The sequence below is a fragment of the Panulirus ornatus genome, chromosome 8 (assembly GCF_036320965.1).
Source record: "Panulirus ornatus isolate Po-2019 chromosome 8, ASM3632096v1, whole genome shotgun sequence".
In the NCBI taxonomy this organism is placed as follows: Eukaryota; Metazoa; Arthropoda; class Malacostraca; order Decapoda; family Palinuridae; genus Panulirus; species Panulirus ornatus.
The window spans coordinates 31,203,964-31,227,338 of NC_092231.1; the positions used below are offsets into that span (position 1 = coordinate 31,203,964).

The 23,375-nt window shown below is 42.9% G+C and overlaps 1 protein-coding gene and 1 long non-coding RNA gene across 5 annotated transcripts in view; both read left to right on the forward strand.

Moving 5' to 3' along the window:
- Nucleotides 1-23,375, forward strand: part of LOC139749887 (E3 ubiquitin-protein ligase SH3RF3-like) — a 406,578-nt gene that overhangs the window by 115,628 nt on the left and 267,575 nt on the right. The gene's annotated exons all lie outside the window — the stretch shown is intronic.
- Nucleotides 1-23,375, forward strand: part of LOC139749888 (uncharacterized) — a 57,590-nt gene that overhangs the window by 1,929 nt on the left and 32,286 nt on the right. The gene's annotated exons all lie outside the window — the stretch shown is intronic.

Below are 23,375 nucleotides of genomic sequence, written 5' to 3' on the forward strand. Positions count from 1 at the left end.
ATAGTAGAGCTTACATCAACATCACCATTACATTGAGTCTTTTTAGTTTGCTTAATACAGCTAGCTTGTAAATGTTTATATTTGTAGGTTTGTAATGTTATTTTGGGTGCTACCTTTTTTCCTTTTGTACATTAATTTGTTAACAGATGATTGCACTATGTTATTGTATACTCAAAATGTTGAATCTTGTATGAATAATTCCATTACAGCAAGATTTTAAAGATGATTGCTACTTATTGCATAACTGTTTGTAATGGATGCTGGCTTATGGTAGCCAGGAGAGGGATCCTTGCTAAATTTGACATATGGTTTAGCCATATGATATTTAGGAAAAGCATACATTTCAAATTATGAAATGCATGTATAGACCCAAAGCTAGATCTCTAATGAACTTTTAAAGTTCTGGATGCTTATTGTGCTCAGTTTCACCACTGTAAGTGTTTTAGATGTTGCATATTGAGACATCCCTGTATGAGTGTTGAATTTGTATTCACTAACTTCTATGAGAGGTGGGCAGATTAGAAAGGGTAGTGAGTGGTGGGATGAAGAAGTAAGACTTATTGAAAGAGAGAGGCATTTTGATGATTTTTGTTGGGAAGCAGTGCAGATAACTGGGAGATGTATAAAAGAAAGTGGCAGAAGGTCAAGAGAAAGTGCAAGAGGTGAAAAAGAGGGCAAATGAGAGTTGGGGTGAGAGAGTATCATTAAATTTTAGGGAGAATAAGATGTTTTGGAAGGAGGTAAATAATGTGCATGAGATAAGAGAACAAATGAGATCATTGGTGAAGGGGACAAACGGGGAGGTAATGAGAAGTAGCAATGAAGTGAGAAGGAGATGGAGTGAGTATTTTGAAGGTTTATTGCATGTGTTTGATGATAGAGTGGCATTTATAGGGTGTTTTGGTCTAGGTGATGTGCGAAGTGAGAGGGTCAGGGAGAATGGTTTGGTAAAGAGAGAAGAGGCAGTGAAAGCTTTGTGGAAGATGAAAGCTGGCAAGGCGGCAGGTTTGGATGGTATTGCAGTGGAATTTATTAGAAAGGGGGTGACTGTGTTTTTGATTGGCTGGTAAGGATATTCACTGTATGTACAGGTCATGGTGAAGTGCCAGAGGATTGGTGGAATGCATGCATAGTGCCATTATACAAAGCCAAAGGAATAAGAGTGAGTGTTCAAATTACAGAGGCATAAGTTTGTTGAGTATTCCTTGCAAATTATATTATTTTTTTTTTTATTATACTTTGTCGCTGTCTCCCGCGTTTGCGAGGTAGCGCAAGGAAACAGACGAAAGAAATGGCCCAACCCCCCCCCCCATACACATGTATATACATACGTCCACACACGCAAATATACATACCTACACAGCTTTCCATGGTTTACCCCAGACGCTTCACATGCCTTGATTCAATCCACTGACAGCACGTCAACCCCGGTATACCACATCGCTCCAATTCACTCTATTCCTTGCCCTCCTTTCACCCTCCTGCATGTTCAGGCCCCGATCACACAAAATCTTTTTCACTCCATCTTTCCACCTCCAATTTGGTCTCCCTCTTCTCCTCGTTCCCTCCACCTCCGACACATATATCCTCTTGGTCAATCTTTCCTCACTCATTCTCTCCATGTGCCCAAACCACTTCAAAACACCCTCTTCTGCTCTCTCAACCACGCTCTTTTTATTTCCACACATCTCTCTTACCCTTACGTTACTCACTCGATCAAACCACCTCACACCACACATTGTCCTCAAACATCTCATTTCCAGCACATCCATCCTCCTGCGCACAACTCTATCCATAGCCCACGCCTCGCAACCATACAACATTGTTGGAACCACTATTCCTTCAAACATACCCATTTTTGCTTTCCGAGATAATGTTCTCGACTTCCACACATTCTTCAAGGCCCCCAGAATTTTCGCCCCCTCCCCCACCCTATGATCCACTTCCGCTTCCATGGTTCCATCCGCTGCCAGATCCACTCCCAGATATCTAAAACACTTCACTTCCTCCAGTTTTTCTCCATTCAAACTCACCTCCCAATTGACTTGACCCTCAACCCTACTGTACCTAATAACCTTGCTCTTATTCACATTTACTCTTAACTTTCTTCTTCCACACACTTTACCAAACTCAGTCACCAGCTTCTGCAGTTTCTCACATGAATCAGCCACCAGCACTGTATCATCAGCGAACAACAACTGACTCACTTCCCAAGCTCTCTCATCCCCAGCAGACTTCATACTTGCCCCTCTTTCCAAAACTCTTGCAAATTATATGAGAGGGTATTGATTGAGAGGGTAAAGGCATATACAGTGCATCAGATTGGGGAAGAGCAGTGTGGTTTCAAAAGTGGTCAAGGATGTGTGGATCAGGTGTTTGCTTTGAAGAATGTATGTGAGAAATACTTAGAAAAACAAATGGATTTGTGTGTAGCATTTACGGATCTGGAGAAGGCATAAGATAGGGTTGATAGAGATGCTTTGCCGAAGGTTTTAAGAGTATATGGTGTGGGAGGTAAGTTGCTGGAAGCAGTGAAAAGTTTTTACCAAGGATGTAAGGCATGTGTATGAGTAGGAAGAGAGGAAAGTGATTGGTTCCCATTGAATGTCGGTGTACGGCAGGGATGTGTGATGTCTCCATGGTTGTTTAATTTGTTTATGGATGGGGTTGTTAGGGAGGTGAATGTAAGAGTTTTGGAGAGAAGGGTAAGTATGCCGTCTGTTGCGGATGAGAAGGCTTGGCAAGTGAGTTGGTTGTTGTTCGCTGATGATACAGATCTGGTGGCTGATTCAGGTGAGAAACTGCAGAAGTTGGTGAATGAGTTTGGTAAAGTGTGTGAAAGAAGAAAGTTGAGAGTAGATGTTCTTAGGCTCATTAGGGTTGAGGGACATGTTAACTGGAAGGTAAGTTTGAATGGAGAAAAACTGGAGGAAGTGAAGTGTTTTGGATATCTGGGATTGGGCTTAGCAGTAGATGGAAGAGGAAGTGTATCACAGGGTGGGGGAGGGGGTGAAGGTTCTGGGAATGTTGAAGAATGTGTGGAAGGCATGAATGTTATCTTGGAGAGCAGAAGTGGGTATGTTTGAAAGAATGATAGTTCCAACAATGTTATATGGTTGCGAGGCATGCGCTATAGATAGGGTTGTGCTGATAAGGGTGGATATGTTGGAAATGAGGTGTTTGAGGACTGTATGTGGTGTGAGGTGGTTTGATCAAGTAAGCGATAAAAGGGTAAGAGAGATGTGTGGTAACAAAGAGTGTGGTTGAGAGAGCAGAAGAGGGTGTGTTGAAATAGGCTGGTCACATGGAGAGAATGAGTGAGGAAAGATTGACAAAGAGGTTATATGTGTCAGAGGTGGAGGGAACAAGAAGTGGGAGACCAAATTGGAGGTGGAAGGATGGAGTGAAAAAGATTCTGAGCAGTCGGGGCATGAACATACAGGAGGGTGAAAGGTGTGTGAGGAATAGAGTGAACTTGAATGATGTGGTATACTGGGGTCGACATGCTGTCAGTTGATTGAACCAGGGTATGTGAAGCAGGTGGGGTAAAGCATGGAAAGGTATATGGGGCCTGGATGTGGAAAGGGAGCTGTGATTTTGGTGCATTATACATGACAGCTAGAGACTGAGTGTGAACAAATGTGGCCTTTTTTTTTTTTTCTTTTCCCAGCGCTACCTTGCTGGAGGTTGGGTGATGATATTTCATGTGTGGCGGGATGGCAACGGGAATGGATGAATGCAGCAAGTATGAATATATACATGTGTATTTATGTATATGTCTGTGTATGTATATGTATGTCTACATTGAAATGTATATGTATGTATATGTGCATGTATGGGCATTTAAGTATATATATGTGTATGTGGGTGATTGGGCCATTCCTCGTCTGTTTTCCTTGTGCTACCTCACTGATGCGGGAAACAGCAATTAAGTATAGTATAATAATGATATATTCCTATCTATATATTTCTCTGATGCCCATTCCCTCCAGTTAACTTCCATCAAGGGGTGGCCATGGCAAGAGTCTATACTTATCCCTGTCCTTACATGCCTCCCTCCCATATGCCATTCCATGCATTCTTCCACCATTATTCTCCCTCCAGTATTCCTCCACCCTATTTGCTCATGTCACAGGGTACCTTCCTTTCACACCAACCCCTTTAATTGTACTATCATACATTCTCCATTTAAACTCCCACTCTTGCATTCTTTCCACATGCCCAGACTGCCTCAAAGTAATGCGTTTCAACCATTCTACCACTCCATGATTCATTCCCTTTGCATCCCCTGCCATCCCACATTTCTCATACACCCATTCATTTCTTTCTTCATTCCTTGTAATCATACATACATACTCTTCTCAAATAGCTCGTTTCCCCATCCTTGATTCTTTACCTCTGTGACTTATGCCTTGTCCATGTTTTGGCTGCATAGGTCAGGTTTGGGAGAATTTTTCTTGACCTTAATCCTCTCTTCACTTCCATACTTACGCCTCTACCCTTCATTATTCTATTAAGGGACCCAATGACTCTTCTACCCTGTGCTGCTCTCTCCCTTATCTCTCCTTCTATATCACCAAACTTACCCAAGATAGTGCCTAGATACTTAACTTCTCTCACTTCTACCAGTCTTTCTCCCCCATATCCAAAGCACAATTTAGTACACTTTCTTCTTTCACCCTGTATGATTTCACAAAATCTTTACTTTCACTCTGTTTCCTTTCAGATACCATTACATTACTTTTTACTTGCATTTACCTTCAATTTCTTATGCTTATGCACATCACTATTAGAACACACTTACATCCTTCTGCAACTTCTCTTCACTCTCAGCAAACAACATCGTACAATCTGCAAACAGGCTTGCCATTAGCCACCATATCTCACCACCCAACTTTCCTGAAACCCCCTTCTCCTCACTTATTCTGCATTTAATCACTTCCATCACTTTATCAGGTAACATTTCTGCATATACTTTTCCTGGTATACTTAAAAGGCTTATTCCCCTATGATTGCTACATACATCATTAGCACCTTTTCCTTCAAATAAAGGAACAATAATAGCTTTTGCCGAGTCCTCAGGCACAACCTTCTGTTTCAGTGCTAAATTTCATATCAGATGCATCCACTCTATCACACTTTCTCCTCCATACGTCTGCATTTTAGCTGTAATCCCATCCACACCAGGTGCCTTTCCTACTTTCAGCCTGTTTATTGCCCCTCTTACCTCCTTTTTTGCTTTAGTCCCTGGCAGTTATATCATCTTCCTTCCACTCTCCGTACCCATGCATATATTGACTGCTGTCTCCCCTTCTCTCACATTCATGAGTACTTCAAAATATTTTTTCCATCTTCCTCTCACTTCCTTTTGATTCAGAAACTTCCCTACCTTATTCTGGCTTTTGTGCATTACACATGGCAGCTAGAGAATGGAATTGAGTGGGTGCAGCTTTTCTTCGTTTGTTCTTGACGCTACTTCGCTAATGCGGAAACAGTGACCAAGTCAGGAAACACACAAAGAAAGACCACATCCACTCACATCCATTCCCTCACTGTCATGTGTAATGCACAGAAACCACAGCTCCCCACAGACCTTATCATGGTTTACCCCAAATGTTTCACATGCCCTGGTTCAGTCCCTTGATGGTACGTCAACCCCAACATACCACATCATCCCAATTCACTCTTCAGCGCATGCCTTTAACCCGCCTGCATATTCAGGCCCCAGTCGCTCAAAATCTTTTTTTCTCCATTCTACTACCTCCAACTTGGTCTCCCACTTCTCCTTGTTCCCTCCACCTCTGACACATATGCCCTCTCTGTCAATCTTTCCTCTCTCATTCTCTCCATATGTCCAGACCATTTCAGCACACCCTCTTCTGCTGTCTCAGTCATGCCCTTCTTATTTCAACATGTCTCTCTCTTACCCTTGCATCACTTACTCGATCAAACCACCTCACAGCACGTATTGTCCTTAAATAATTCCTTTCCAACACATCCATCCTCCTCCGTACAAGCCTATCTATAGCCCATGCCTCGCAACCATATAACATTGTTGGAACTGCTACTTCTTCAAACACATTCATTTTTGCTCCCTGAGATAATGTTCTCTCCCTAACACACATTCCTCTCCCGTATCCCTGGGGATAGGGGAGAAAGAATACTTCCCATGTGTTCCCTGCATGTTATACAAGGCGACTAAAAGGTAGTGGGGTGCAGGAAATCCTCCCCTCCTGTTTTTGATTTTCCAAAAGAAGGAACAGAGAAGGGGGCCAAATGAGGATATTCCCTCTGAAGCTCAGTCCTCTGTTCTTAATGCTTCTTCACTGATGCAGGAAATGGCGAATATGTATGTAGTCTGTTGTGGATGAGAGAGCTTGGGAAGTGAGTCAGTTGTTGTTTACTGATGATACAGCGCTGATGGCTGATTCAGGTGAGAAGCTGGTGACTGAGTTTGGTATGGTGTGTTAAAGAAGAAAGCTGAGAGTAAATGTGAATAAGAGCAAGGTTATTAGGTACAGTAGGGTTGGGACAAGTCAATTGGGAGGTAGGTTTCAATGGAGAAAAACTAGGAAGTGAAGTGTTTTAGATATCTGGGAGTGGATTTGGCAGCGGATGGAACCATGGAAGTGGAAGTGAATCATAGGGTGGGGGAGGGGCAAAAGTTCTGAGGGGGTTGAAAAATGTGTGGAAGTCGAGAACATTATCTCCGAGAGCAAAAATAGGTATGTTTGAAGGAATAGTGGTTCCAACAATGTTATATGGTTGCGAGGCGTCTGCTCTTGATAGAGTTGTGCGGAGGAGGGTGGATGTGCTGGAAATGAGATGCTTGAGGACATTATGTGGTGTGAGGTGGTTTGATCGAATAAGTAATGAAAGGGTAAGAGAGATGTGTGGTAATAAAAAGAGTGTGGTTGAGAGAGCAGAAGAGGGTGTTTTGAAATGGTTTGGGCACATGGAGAGAATGAGTGAGGAAAGATTGACAAAGAGGATATATGTGTCAGAGGTGGAGGGAACAAGGAGAAGAGGGAGACCAAATTGGAGGTGGAAAGATGGAGTGAAAAAGATTTTGAGTGATCGGGTCCTAAACATGCAGGAGGGTGAAAGGCGTGCAAGGAATAGAGTGAATTGGAATGATGTGGTATACTGGGGTCGATGTGCTGTCAATGGATTGAACCAGGGCATGTGAAGCGTCTTGGGTAAACCATGAAAAGTTTTGTGGCGCCTGGATGTGGAAAGGGAGGTGTGGTATCGGTTCATTATACATGACAGCTAGAGACTGTGTCAACAAATGTGGCCTTTGTTGTCTTTTCCAAGAACTACCTCGCTCACATGGGAGGGGAGGGGTTTGTCATTTCATGTGTGTTGGGGTGGCGACGGGAATGAATAAGGGCAGACAGTATGAATTATGTTCACGTATATATATGTATATGTCTGTGTGTGTATATGTATGTATACGTTGAGATGTGTAGGTATGTATACGTGCTTGTGTGGGCCATTTTTTTGTCTGTTTCCTTGCACTACCTTGCTAACGTGGGAGACAGTGACAAAGTATGATATATATGAATATATATATATCCCTGGGGATGGGGAGAAAGAATACTTCTCACACATTCCTCATGTGTCGTAGAAGGCGACTAAAGGGGACGGGAGCGTGGGGCCAAAAACCCTCCCCTCCTTGTATTTTAACTTTCTAAAAGGGGAAACAGAAGAAGGAGTCACGTGGGGAGTGCTCATCCTCCTCAAAGGCTCAGATTGGGGTGTCTAAATGTGTGTGGATGTAACCAAGATGAGAAAAAAGGAGAGATAGGTAGTATTTTTAAGGAAAGGAACCTGAATGTTTTGGCTCTGAGTGAAACGAAGCTCAAGGGTAAAGGGGAAGAGTGGTTTGGAAATGTCTTGGGAGTAAAGTCAGGGGTTAGTGAGAGGACAAGAGCAAGAGAAGGAGTAGCACTACTCCTGAAACAGGAGTGGTGGGAGTATGTGATAGAGTGTAAGAAAGTAAATTCTAGATTGATATGGGTAAAACTGAAAGTTGATGGAGAGAGATGGGTGATTATTGGTGCATATGCACCTGGGCATGAGAAGAAAGATCATGAGAAGCAAGTATTTTAGGAGCAGCTGAATGAGTGTGTTAGAGGTTTTGATGCACAAGACCGGGTTATAGTGATGGGTGATTTGAATGTAAAGGTGAGTAATGTGGCAGTTGAGGGAATAATTGATATACATGGGGTGTTCAGTGCAGTAAATGGAAATGGTGAAGAGCTTGTAGATTTATGTGCTGAAAAAGGACTGGTGATTGGGAATACCTGGTTTAAAAAGCGAGATATATATAAGTATATGTATGTAGGAGAGTAGGAGAGCTGGCCAGAGAGCGTTATTGGATTATGTGTTAATTGATAGGCGTGCGAAAGAGAGACTTTTGGATGTTAATGTGCTGAGAGGTGCAACTGGAGGGATGTCTGATCATTATCTTGTGGAGGCTAAGGTGAAGATTTGTAGAGGTTTTCAGAAAAGAAGAGTGAATATTGGGGTGAAGAGGGTGGTGAGAGTAAGTGAGCTTGGGAAGGAGACTTGTGTGAGGAAGTACCAGGAGAGACTGAGTACAGAATGGAAAAAGGTGAGAACAATGGAAGTAAGGGGAGTGGGGGAGGAATGGGATGTATTTAGGGAATCGGTGATGGATTGCACAAAAGATGCTTGTGGCGTGAGAAGTGTGGGAGGTGGGTTGATTAGAAAGGGTAGTGAGTGGTGGGATGAAGAAGTAAGATTATTAGTGAAAGAGAAGAGAGAGGCATTTGGACAATTTTTGCAGGGAAAAAATGCAATTGAGTGGGAGATGTATAAAAGAAAGAGACAGGAGGTCAAGAGAAAGGTGCAAGAGGTGAAAAAGAGGGCAAATGAGAGTTGGGGTGAGAGAGTATCATCAAATTTTAGGGAGAATAAAAAGATGTTCTGCAAGGAGGTAAATAAAGTACGTAAGACAAGGGAACAAATTGGAACTTCAGTAAAGGGCGCAAATGGGGAGGTGATAACAAGTAGTGGTGATGTGAGAAGGAGATGGAGTGAGTATTTTGAAGGTTTGTTGAATGTGTTTGGTGATAGAGTGGCAGATATAGGGTGTTTTGGTCGAGGTGGTGTGCAAAGTGAGAGGGTTAGGGAAAATGATTTGGTAAACAGAGAAGAGGTAGTGAAAGCTTTGCGGAAGATGAAAGCCGGCAAGGCAGCAGGTTTGGATGGTATTGCAGTGGAATTTATTAAAAAAGGGGGTGACTGTATTGTTGACTGGTTGGTAAGGTTATTTAATGTATGTATGACTCACGGTGAGGTTCCTGAGGATTGGCGGAATGCGTGCATAGTGCCATTGTACAAAGGCAAAGGGGATAAGAGTGAGTGCTCAAATTACGGAGGTATAAGTTTGTTGAGTATTCCTGGTAAATTATATGGGAGGGTATTGATTGAGAGGGTGAAGGCATGTACAGAGCATCAGATTGGGGAAGAGCAGTGTGGTTTCAGAAGTGGTAGAGGATGTGTGGATCAGGTGTTTGCTTTGAAGAATGTATGTGAGAAATACTTAGAAAAGCAAATGGATTTGTATGTAGCATTTATGGATCTGGAGAAGGCATATGATAGAGTTGATAGAGATGCTCTGTGGAAGGTATTAAGAATATATGGTGTGGGAGGCAAGTTGTTAGAAGGAGTTAAAAAGTTTTTATCGAGGATGTAAGGCATGTGTACGTGTAGGAAGAGAGGAAAGTGATTGGTTCTCAGTGAATGTAGGTTTGTGGCAGGGGTGTGTGATGTCTCCATGGTTGTTTGATTTGTTTATGGATGGGGTTGTTAGGGAGGTAAATGCAAGAGTTTTGGAAAGAGGGGCAAGTATGAAGTCTGTTGGGGATGAGAGAGCTTGGGAAGTGAGTCAGTTGTTGTTCGCTGATGATACAGCGCTGGTGGCTGATTCATGTGAGAAACTGCAGAAGCTGGTGACTGAGTTTGGTAAAGTGTGTGGAAGAAGAAAGTTAAGAGTAAATGTGAATAAGAGCAAGGTTATTAGGTACAGTAGGGTTGAGGGTCAAGTCAATTGGGAGGTGAGTTTGAATGGAGAAAAACTGGAGGAAGTGAAGCGTTTTAGATATCTGGGAGTGGATCTGGCAGCGGATGGAACCATGGAAGCGGAAGTGGATCATAGGGTGGGGGAGGGGGCGAAAATTCTGGGGGCCTTGAAGAATGTGTGGAAGTCGAGAACATTATCTCGGAAAGCAAAAATGGGTATGTTTGAAGGAATAGTGGTTCCAACAATGTTGTATGGTTGCGAGGCGTGGGCTATGGATAGAGTTGTGCGCAGGAGGATGGATGTGCTGGAAATGAGATGTTTGAGGACAATGTGTGGTGTGAGGTGGTTTGATCGAGTGAGTAACGTAAGGGTAAGAGAGATGTGTGGAAATAAAAAGAGCGTGGTTGAGAGAGCAGAAGAGGGTGTTTTGAAGTGGTTTAGGCACATGGAGAGGATGAGTGAGGAAAGATTGACCAAGAGGATATATGTGTCGGAGGTGGAGGGAGCAAGGAGAAGAGGGAGAGCAAATTGGAGGTGGAAAGATGGAGTGAAAAAGATTTTGTGTGATCGGGGCCTGAACATGCAGGAGGGTGAAAGGAGGGCAAGGAATAGAGTGAATTGGAGCGATGTGGTATACCGGGGTTGACGTGCTGTCAGTGGAGTGAATCAAGGCATGTGAAGCGTCTGGGGTAAACCATGGAAAGCTGTGTAGGTATGTATATTTGCGTGTGTGGACGTATGTATATACATGTGTATGGGGGGGGGGTTGGGCCATTTCTTTCGTCTGTTTCCTTGCGTTACCTCGCAAACGCGGGAGACAGCAAAAAAAAAAAAAATATATATATATATATATATATATATATATATATATATATATATATATATATATATATATATGTGTGTGTGTGTATATATGTGCGTATGTCTGTGTATGTATATATATATGTATATATATATATATATTATCCCTGGGGATAGGGGTGAAAGAATACTTCCCACGCATTCCTCGCATGTCGTACAAGGCGACTAGAGGGGATGGGAGCAGGGGGCCAGAAATCCTCCCCTCCTTGTATTTTTTAACTTTCTAAAATAGGAAACAGAAGAAGGAGTCACGCGGGGAGTGCTCATCCTCCTCGAAGGCTCAGACTGGGGTGTCTAAATGTGTGTGGATGTAACCAAGATGTGAAAAAAGGAGAGATAGGTAGTATGTTTGAGGAAAGGAACCTGGATGTTTTGGCTCTTAGTGAAATGAAGCTCAAGGGTAAAGGGTAAGAGTGGTTTGGGAATGTTTTGGGAATAAAGTCAGGGGTTAGTGAGAGGACAAGAGCAAGGGAAGGAGTAGCAGTACTCCTGAAACAGGAGTTGTGGGAGTATGTGATAGAATGTAAGAAAGTAAATTCTCGATTAATATGGGTAAAACTGAAAGTAGATGGAGAGAGATGGGTGATTATTGGTGCATATGCACCTGGGCATGAGAAGAAAGATCATGAGAGGCAAGTGTTTTATGAGCAGCTGAATGATTGTGTTAGTGGTTTTGATGCACGAGACCAGGTTATAGTGATGGGTGATTTGAATGCAAAGGTGAGTAATGTGGCAGTTGAGGGAATAATTGGTATACATGGGGTGTTCAGTGTTGTAAATGGAAATGGTGAAGAGCTTGTAGATTTATGTGCTGAAAAAGGACTGGTGATTGGGAATACCTGGTTTGAAAAGCGAGATATACATAAGTATACGTATGTAAGTAGGAGAGAGGCCAGAGAGCATTATTGGATTACGTGTTAATTGATAGGCGCGCAAAAGAGAGACTTTTGGATGTTAATGTGCTGAGAGGTGCAACTGGAGGGATGTCTGATCATTATCTTGTGGAGGCTAAGGTGAAGATTTGTAGAGGTTTTCAGAAAAGAAGAGTGAATGTTGGGGTGAAGAGGGTGTTGAGAGTAAGTGAGCTTGGGAAGGAGACTTGTGTGAGGAAGTACCAGGAGAGACTGAGTACAGAATGGAAAAAGGTGAGAACAATGGAAGTAAGGGGAGTGGGGGAGGAATGGGATGTATTTAGGGAATCAGTGATGGATTGCACAAAAGATGCTTGTGGCGTGAGAAGTGTGGGAGGTGGGTTGATTAGAAAGGGTAGTGAGTGGTGGGATGAAGAAGTAAGAGTATTAGTGAAAGAGAAGAGAGAGGCATTTGGACAATTTTTGCAGGGAAAAAATGCAATTGAGTGGGAGATGTATAAAAGAAAGAGACAGGAGGTCAAGAGAAAGGTGCAAGAGGTGAAAAAGAGGGCAAATGAGAGTTGGGATGAGAGAGTATCATTAAATTTTAGGGAGAATAAAAAGATGTTCTGGAAGGAGGTAGATAAAGTGCGTAAGACAAGGGAGCAAATGGGAACTTCAGTGAAGGGCGCAAATGGGGAGGTGATAACAAGTAGTGGTGATGTGAGGAGGAGATGGAGTGAGTATTTTGAAGGTTTGTTGAATGTGTTTGATGATAGAGTGGCAGATATAGGGTGTTTTGGTCGAGGTGGTGTGCAAAGTGAGAGGGTTAGGGAAAATGATTTGGTAAACAGAGAAGAGATAGTAAAAGCTTTGCGGAAGATGAAAGCCAGCAAGGCAGCAGGTTTGGATGGTATTGCAGTGGAATTTATTAAAAAAGGGGGTGACTGTATTATTGACTGGTTGGTAAGGTTATTTAATGTATGTATGACTCATGGTGAGGTGCCTGAGGATTGGCAGAATGCGTGCATAGTGCCATTGTACAAAGGCAAAGGGGATAAGAGTGAGTGCTCAAATTACAGAGGTATAAGTTTGTTGAGTATTCCTGGTAAATTATATGGGAGGGTATTGATTGAGAGGGTGAAGGCATGTACAGAGCATCAGATTGGGGAAGAGCAGTGTGGTTTCAGAAGTGGTAGAGGATGTGTGGATCAGGTGTTTGCTTTGAAGAATGTATGTGAGAAATACTTAGAAAAGCAAATGGATTTGTATGTAGCATTTATGGATCTGGAGAAGGCATATGATAGAGTTGATAGAGATGCTCTGTGGAAGGTATTATGAATATATGGTGTGGGAGGCAAGTTGTTAGAAGCAGTGAAAAGTTTTTATTGAGGATGTAAGGCATGTGTACGTGTAGGAAGAGAGGAAAGTGATTGGTTCTCAGTGAATGTAGGTATGCTGCAAGGGTGTGTGATGTCTCCATGATTGTTTAATTTGTTTATGGATGGGGTTGTTAGGGAGGTGAATGCAAGAGTTTTGGAAAGAGGGGCAAGCATGAAGTCTGTTGTGGATGAGAGAGCTTGGGAAGTGAGTCAGTTGTTGTTCGCTGATGATACAGCGCTGGTGGCTGATTCATGTGAGAAACTGCAGAAGCTGGTGACTGAGTTTGGTAAAGTGTGTGAAAGAAGAAAGTTAAAAGTAAATGTGAATAAGAGCAAGGTTATTAGGTACAGTAGGGTTGACGGTCAAGTCAGTTGGGAGGTAAGTTTGAATGGAGAAAAACTGGAGGAAGTAAAGTGTTTTAGATATCTAGGAGTGGATCTGGCAGAGGATGGAACCATGGAAGCGGAAGTGGATCATAGGGTGGGGGAGGGGGTGAAAATCCTGGGAGCCTTGAAGAATGTGTGGAAGTCGAGAACATAATCTCGGAAAGCAAAAATGGGTATGTTTGAAGGAATAGTGGTTCCAACAATGTTGTATGGTTGCGAGGCATGGGCTATGGATAGAGTTGTGCGCAGGAGGATGGATGTTCTGGAAATGAGATGTTTGAGGACAATGTGTGGTGTGAGGTGGTTTGATCGAGTAAGTAACGTAAGGGTAAGAGAGATGTGTGGAAATAAGAAGAGCGTGGTTGAGAGAGCAGAAGAGGGTGTTTTGAAATGGTTTGGGCACGTGGAGAGAATGAGTGAGGAAAGATTGACCAAGAGGATATATGTGTCGGAGGTGGAGGGAACGAGGAGAAGTGGGGGACCAAATTGGAGGTGGAAAGATGGAGTGAAAAAGGTTTTGTGTGATTGGGGCCTGAACATGCAGGAGGGTGAAAGACGGGCAAGGAATAGAGTGAATTGGATCGATGTGGTATACCGGGGTTGACGTGCTGTCAGTGGATTGAATCAGGGCATGTGAAGCGTTTGGGGGTAAACCATGGAAAGCTGTGTAGGTATATATATTTGCGTGTGTGGACGTATGTATATACATGTGTATGGGGGTGGGTTGGGCCATTTCTTTCGTCTGTTTCCTTGCGCTACCTTGCAAACGCGGGAGACAGCGACAAAGCAAAAAAAAAAAAAATGACTCATGGTGAGGTGCCTGAGGATTGGCGGAATGCTTGCATAGTGCCATTGTACTAAGGCAAAGGGGATAAGAGTGAGTGCTCAAATTACAGAGGTATAAGTTTGTTGAGTAATCCTGGTAAATTATATGGGAGGGTATTGATTGAGAGGGTGAAGGCATGTACAGAGCATCAGATTGGGGAAGAGCAGTGTGGTTTCAGAAGTGGTATAGGATGTGTAGATCAGGTGTTTGCTTTGAGGAATGTATGTGAGAAATACTTAGAAAAGCAAATGGATTTGTATGTAGCATTTATGGATCTGGAGAAGGCATATGATAGAGTTGATAGAGATGCTCTGTGGAAGGTATTAAGAATATATGGTGTGGGAGGCAAGTTGTTAGAAGCAGTGAAAAGTTTTTATCGAGGATGTAAGGCATGTGTACGTGTAGGAAGAGAGGAAAGTGATTGGTTCTCAGTGAATGTAGGTTTGTGGCAGGGGTGTGTAATGTCTCCATGGTTGTTTAATTTGTTTATGGATGGGGTTGTTAGGGAGGTGAATGCAAGAGTTTTGGAAGAGGGGCAAGTATGAAGTCTGTTGTGGATGAGAGAGCTTGGGAAGTGAGTCAGTTGTTGTTCGCTGATGATACAGCGCTGGTGGCTGGTTCATGTGAGGAACTGCAGAAGCTGGTGACCGGTAAAGTGTGTGAAAGAAGAAAGTTAAGAGTAAATGTGAATAAGAGCAAGGTTATTAGGTACAGTAGGGTTGACGGTCATGTCAGTTGGGAGTTAAGTTTGAATGGAGAAAAACTGGAGGAAGTAAAGTGTTTTAGATATCTGGGAGTGGATCTGTAGATCTGGCAGCAGATGGAACCATGGAAGCAGAAGTGAATCATAAGGTGGGGGAGGGGGTGAAAATTCTGGGAGCCTTGAAGAATGTTTGGAAGTCGAGAACATTATCTCGGAAAGCAAAAATGGGTATGTTTGAATGAATAGTGGTTCCAACAATGTTGTATGGTTGCGAGGCGTGGGCTATGGATCGAGTTGTGCACAGGAGGGTGGATGTGCTGGAGATGAGATGTTTGAGGACAGTATGTGGTGTGAGGTGGTTTGATCGAGTAAGTAATGAAAGGGTAAGACAGATGTGTGGAAATAAAGAGTGTAGTTGAGAGAGCAGAAGAGGGTGTTTTGAAATGGTTTGGTCACATGGAGAGAATGAGTGAGTAAAGATTGACCAAGAGGATATATGTGTCAGAGGTGGAGGGAACGAGGAGAAGTGGGAGACCAAATTGGAGGTGGAAATATGAGGTGAAAAAGCTTTTGAGTGATCGGGGCCTGAACATGCAGGAGGGTGAAAGGCGTGCAAGGAATAGAAGTGAATTGGAACGATGTGGTATACCGGGGTCGACATGCTGTCAATGGACTGAACCAGGGCATGTGAAGCGTCTGGGGTAAACCATGGAGTTCTGTGGGGCCTGGATGTGGAAAGGGAGCTGTGTTTTTGGTGCATTATTACGTGACAGCTAGAGACTGAGTGTGAACAAATCGGGCATTTGTTGTCTTTTCTTAGCGCTACCTCGCACACATAATGGGGGAGGGGGTTGTTATTCCATGTGTGGCGAGGTGGCGATGGGAATAAATAAAGGCAGACAGTATGAATTATGTACATGCGTATATATGTATATGTGTGTGTGTATATGTGTATATGTTGAGATGTATAGGTATGTATATTTGCGTGATTGGACGTGTATGTATATACATGTGTATATGGGTGGGATGGGCCATTCTTTCGTCTGTTTCGATGCACTATCTCGCTAACGTGGGAGACAGCGACAAAGCAAGATAAATAAAATAAATATTTATTTATTTATTTTCCTTTGTTGCTGTCTCCCGCTCCTGTGAGGTAGCGCAAGGAAATAGACGAAAGAATGGCCCAACCCACCCACATACACATGTATATACATACATGTCCACACACACAAATATACATACTTATACATCTCAATGTACACATGTATATATACACACACAGACATATACATATATACACATGTACATAATTCATACTGTCTGCCTTTATTCATTCCCATCACCACCTCGCCACACATGGAATAACAACCCCCTCCCCCCTCATGTGTGCGAGGTAGCGCTAGGAAAAGACGACAAAGGCCCCATTCGTTCACACTCAATCTCTAGCTGTCATGTAATAATGCACTGAAACCACAGCTCCCTCTCCACATCCAGGCCCCACAAAACTTTCCATGGTCTACCCCAGACGCTTCACATGCCCTGGTTGAAATCCATTGACAGCACGTCGACCCCGGTATACCACATGGTTCCAATTCACTCTATTCCTTGTATGCCTTTCACCCTCCTGCATGTTCAGGCCCCGATCACTCAAAATCTTTTTCGCTCCATCTTTCCACCTACAATTTGGTCTCCCACTTCTCCTCGTTCCCTCCACCTCTGACACATAAATCGTCTTTGTCAATCTTTCCTCACTCATCCTCTCCATGTGACCAAACCATTTCAAAACACCCTCTTCTGCTCTCTCAACCACACTCTTTTTATTTCCACACATCTCTCTTACCCTTACATTACTTACTCGATCAAACCACCTCACACCACATATTGTCCTCAAACATCTCATTTCCAACACATCCACCATCCTCCGCACAACTCTATCCATAGCCCACACCTTGCAACCATACAACATTGTTGGAACCACTATTCCTTCAAACATACCCATTTTTGCTTTCAGAGATAATGTTCTCGACTTCCAAACATTCTTCAAGGCTCCCAAAATTTTCTCCCCCTCCCCCACCCTATGATTCACTTCTGCTTCCATGGTTCCATCCGCTGCCAGATCCACTCCCAGATATCTAAAACACTTTACTTCCTCCAGCTTTTCGCCACTTAAACTTACTTCCCAATTGACTTGACCCTCAACCCTACTGTACCTAATAACCTTGCTCTTATTCACATTTACTCTTAACTTTCTTCTTTCACACACTTTACCAAACTCAGTCACCAGCTTCTGCAGTTTCTCACATGAATCAGCTTCCAATGCTGTATCATCAGTGAACAACAACTGACTCACTTCCCAAGCTGTCTCATCCACAACAGACTGCATACTTGCCCCTCTTTCCAAAACTCTTCCATTCACCTCCCTAACAACCCCATACATAAACAAATTAAACAATCATGGAGACATCACACACCCCTGCCGCAAACCTACATTCACTGAGAACCTCTCTTCCTACACGTACACATTCCTTACATCCTCGATAAAAACTTTTCACTGCTTCTAACAACTTGCCTCCCACACCATATATTCTTAATACCTTCCACAGAGCATCTCTATCATATGCCTTCTCCAGATCCATAAATGCTACATGCAAATCCATTTGCTTTTCTAAGTATTTCTCACATACATTCCTCAAAGCAAACACCTGATCTACGCATCCTCTACCACTTCTGAAACCACACTTTTCTTCCCCAATCTGATGCTCTGTACATGCCTTCACCCTCTCAATCAATACCCTCCCATATAATTTACCAGGAATACTCAACAAACTTATACCTCTGTAATTTGAGCACTCATTCTTATCCCCTTTGCCATTTGTACAATGGCACCATGTAAGCATTCCACCAATCCTCAGGTACCTCACCATGAGTCATACATACATTAAATAACCTTACCAACCAGTCAACAATACAGTCACCCCCTTTTTTAATAAATTCCACTGCAATACCATCCAAATCCTGCTGCCTTCCTGGCTTTCATCTTCCACAAAGCTTTTTGTACCTCTTCTCTGTTTACCAACTCATTTTCCCTAACCCTCTTACTTTGCACACCACCTCGACCAAAACACCCTATATCTGCCACTCTATCGTCAAACACATTCAACAAACCTTCAAAAAAACTCACTCCTTCTCCATCTCACATGACCACTGCTTATTATCACCTCCCCATTAGCCCTCTTCACTGAAGTTCCCATTTGCTCCATTGTCTTATGCACTTTATTACCTCCCTCCAAAACATCTTTTTATTCTCCCTGAAATTTAATGATACTCTCTCACCCCAACTCTCATATGCCCTCTTTTTCACCTCTTACACCTTTCTCTTGACCTCCTGCCTCTTTCTTTTGTACATCTCCCACTCTTTTGCACTATTTCCCTGAAAAAATTGTCCAAATGCCTCTCTATTCTCTTTCACTAATAATCTTACTTCTTCATCCCACCACTCACTACCCTTTCTAATCAACTTACCTCCCACGCTTCTCATGCCACAAGCATCTTTTGCGCAAGCCATCACTGCTTCCCTAAATACATCCCATTCCTCCCCCACTCCCCTTACCTCCTTGGCTATCACCTTTTTCCATTCTGTACTCAGTCTCTTCTGGTACTTCCTCACACAAGTCTCCTTCCCAAGCTCACTTACTCTCACCACTCTCTTCACACCAACATTCACTCTTCTTTTCTGAAAACCTCTACAAATCTTCACCTTTGCCTCCACAAGATAATGATCAGACATCCCTCCAGTTGCACCTCTCAGCTCATTAACATCCAAAAGTCTCTCTTTCGCGTGGCTATCAATTAACACGTAATCCAATAACGCTCTCTGGCCATCTCTCCTACCTACATACGTATACTTATGTATATCTCGCTTTTTAAACCAGGTATTCCCAATCACCAGTCCTTTTTCAGCACATAAATCTACAAGCTCTTCACCATTTCCATTTACAACACTGAACACCCCATGTATACCAATTATTCCCTCAACTGCCACAGTACTCACCTTTGCATTTAAATCACCCATCACTATAACCTGGTCTTGTGCATCAAAACCACTAACACACTCATTCAGCTGCTTACAAAACACTTGTTTCTCATGATCTTTCTTCTCATGTCCAGGTGCATATGCACCAATAATCACCCATCTCTCTCCATCAACTTTCAGTTTTACCCATATCAATCTAGAATTTACTTTCTTACACTCAGTCACATACTCCCACAACTCCTGTGTCAGGAGTAGTGCTACTCCTTCTCTTGCTCTTGTCCTCTCACTAACCCCTGACTTTACTCCCAAGACATTCCCAAACCACTCTTCCCCTTTACCCTTGAGCTTTGTTTCACTCAGAGCCAAAACATCCAGGTTCCTTTCCTGAAACATACTACCTATCTCTCCTTTTTTCTCATATTGGTTACCTCCACACACATTTAGACACCCCAATGTGAGCCTTTGAGGAGGATGAGCACTCCCCGCGTGACTCCTTCTTCTGTTTCCCCTTTTTGATAGTCAAAATACAAGGAGGGGAGTTTCTGGCCCCCCGCTCCCACCCCCTTTAGTCGCTGTCTACGACACGTAAGGAATGCGTGGGAAGTATTATCTCTCCTCTATCGCCAGGGATAAATAGATAACATATATATATATATATATATATATATATATTTTTTTTTTTTTTTTTTTTTTCATACTATTCGCTATTTCCCGCGATAGCGAGGTAGCGTTAAGAACAGAGGACTGGGCCTTTGAGGGAATATCCTCACCTGGACCTCTTCTCTGTTCCTTCTTTTGGAAAATTAAAAAAAAAAAAAACGAGAGGGGAGGATTTCCAGCCCCCCGCTCCCTTCCCTTTTAGTCGCCTTCTACGACACGCAGGGAATACGTGGGAAGTATTCTTTCTCCCCTATCCCAGGGAAATATATATATATATATATATATATATATATATATATATATATATATATATATATATATATATATATATATATATATATATCCCTGGGGATGGGGGAGAAAGAATACTTCCCGCACATTTGTCACGTGTCGTAGAAGGCGACTAAAGGGGACGGGAGCGGGGGGCTAGAAACCCTCCCCTCCTTGTATTTTAACTTTCTAAAGGGGGAAACAGAAGAAGGAGTCACACAGGGAGTGCTCATCTTCCTGGAAGGCTCAGATTGGGGTGTGTGGATGTAACCAAGATGAGAAAAAAGGAGAGATAGGTAGTATGTTTGAGGAAAGGAACATGGATGTTTTCGCTCTGAGTGAAACAAAGCTCAAGGGTAAAGGGGAAGAGTGGTTTGGGAATGTCTTAGGAGTAAAGTCAGGGGTTAGTGAGAGGACAAGAGCAAGGAAAGGAGTAGCACTACTCCTGGAACAGGAGTGGTCGGAGTATGTGATAGAGTGTAAGAAAGTAAACACTAGTTTGATATGGGTAAAACTGAAAGTGGATGTAGAGAGAGATGGGTGATTATTGGTGTATATACACACCTGGGCATGAGAAGAAAGATCATGAGAGGCAAGTGTTTTGGGAGCAGCTGAATGAGTGTGTTAGTGGTTTTTATGCACGAGACCGGGTTATAGTGATGGGTAATTAGAATGTAAAGGTGAGTAATGTGGCAGTTGAGGGAATAATTGGTATACATGGGGTGTTCAGTGTTGTAAATTGAAATGGTGAAGAGCATGTAGATTTATGTGCTGGAAAAGGACTGGTGATTGGGAATACCTGGTTTAAAAAGAGAGATATACATAAGTATACGTATGTAAGTAGGAGAGATGGCCAGAGAGCATTATTGGATTATGTGTTAATTGATAGGCGCACGAAAGAGAGACTTTTGGATGTTAATGTGCCGAGAGGTGCAACTGGAGGGATGTCTGATCATTATCTTTTTGAGGCGAAAGTGAAGATTTGTAGAGGTTTTCAGAAAAGAAGAGTGAATGTTGGGGTGAAGAGAGCGGTGAGAGTAAGTGAGCTTGGGAAGGAGACTCGTGTGAGGAAGTACCAGGAGAGACTGAATACAGAATGGAAAAAGGTGAGAACAAAGGAGGTAAGGGGAGTGGGGGAGGAATGGGATGTATTTAGGGAAGCAGAGATGGCTTGCGCAAAAGATGCTTGTGGCATGAGAAGTGTGGGAGGTGGGCAGATGAGAAAGGGTAGTGAGTGATGGGATGAAGAAGTAAGATTATTAGTGAAAGAGAAGAGAGAGGCATTTGGACGATTTTTGCAGGGAAATAATGCAAATGAGTGGGAGATGTATAAAAGAAAGAGACAGGAGGTCAAGAGAAAGGTGCAATAGGTGAAAAAGAGGGCAAATGAGAGTTGGGATGAGAGAGTATCATTAAATTTTAAGGAAAATAAAAAGATGTTTAGGAGGGAAGTAAATAAAGTGCGTAAGACAAGGGAACAAATGGGAACTTCTGTGAAGGGTGCTAATGGGGTGGTGATAGCAAGTACTGGTGATGTGAGAAGGAGATGGAGTGAGTATTTTGAAGGTTTGTTGAATGTGTTTGATGATAGAGTGGCAGATATAGGGTGTTTTGGTCGAGGTGGTGTGCAAAGTGAGAGGGTTAGGGAAAATGATTTGGTAAACAGAGAAGAGGTAGTAAAAGCTTTGCGGAAGATGAAAGCTGGCAAAGCAGCAGGTTTGGATGGTATTGCAGTGGAATCTGTTAAAAAAGGTGGTGACTGTATTGTTGTCTGGTTGGTAAGTTTATTTAAGGTATGTATGACTCATGGTGAGGTGCATGAGCATTGGCAGAATGCTTGCATAGTGCCATTGTACAAAGGCAAAGGGGATAATAGTGAGTGCTCAAATTACGGAGGTATAAGTTTGTTGAGTATTCCTGGCAAATTATATGGGAGGGTATTGATTGAGAGGGTGAAGGCATGTACAGACCATCAGATTGGGGAAGAGCAGTGTGGTTTCAGAAGTGGTAGAGGATGTGTGGATCAGGTGTTTTCTTTGAAGAATGTATGTGAGAAATACTTAGAAAAGCAAATGGATTTGTATGTAGTATTTATGGATCTGGAGAAGGCATATGATAGAGTTGATAGAGATGCTCTGTGGAAGGTATTAAGAATATATGATGTGGGAGGCAAGTTGTTAGAAGCAGTGAAAAGTTTTTATCGAGGATGTAAGGCATGTGTACATGTAGGAAGAGAGGAAAGTGATTGGTTCTCAGTGAATGTAGGTTTGCGGCAGGGGTGTGTGATGTCTCCATGGTTGTTTGATTTGTTATGGATGGGGTTGTTAGGGAGGTGAATGCAAGAGTTTTGGAAAGAGGGGCAAGTATGAAGTCTGTTGGTGATGAGAGAGCTTGGGAAGTGAGTCAGTTGTTGTTCGCTGATGATACAGTGCTGGTGGCTGATTCATATGAGAAACTGCAGAAGCTAGTGACTGAGTTTGATAAAGAGTGTGAAAGAAGAAAGGTGAGAGTAAATGTGAATAAGAGTAAGGTTATTAGGTACAGTCGGGTTGAGGGTCAAGTCGATTGGAAGGTAAGTTTGAATGGAGTAAAACTTGAGGAAGTGAAGTGTTTTAGATATCTGGGAGTGGATCTGGCAGCGGATGGAACCATGGAAGCGGAAGTGAATCATAGGGTGAGGGAGGGGGCGAAAATTCTGTAAGCGTTGAAAAATGTATGGAAGTCGAGAACATTATCTCGGAAAATGGGTATGGTTGAAGGAATAGTGGTTCCAACAATGTTATATGGTTGTGAGGTGTGGGCTATGGATAGAGTTGTGCGCAGGAGGGTGGATGTGCTGGAAATGAGATGTTTGAGGACAATATGTGGTGTGAGGTGGTTTGATCGAGTAAGTAATGTAAGGGTAAGAGAGATGTGTGGTAATAAAAAGGATGTGGTTGAGAGAGCAGAAGAGGGTGTTTTGAAATGGTTTGGTCACATGGAGAGAATGAGTGAGGAAAGATTGACCAAGAGGATATATGTGTCAGAGGTGGAGGGAACGAGGAGAAGTGGGAGACCAAATTGGAGGTGGAAAGATGGAGTGAAAAAGATTTTGAGTGATCGGGGCTTGAACATGCAGGAGGGTGAAAGGCGTGCAAGGAATAGAGTGAATTGGAACGATGTGGTATACCGGGGTCGACGTGCTGTCAGTGGATTGAACCAGGGCATGTAAAGCATCTGGGGTAAACCATGGAAAGTTGTGTGGGGCCTGGATGTGGAAAGGGAGCTGTGGTTTTGGTGCATTATTACATGACACCTAGAGACTGAGTGTGAACGAATGGGGCCTTTGTTGTCTTTTCCTCTCGCTAC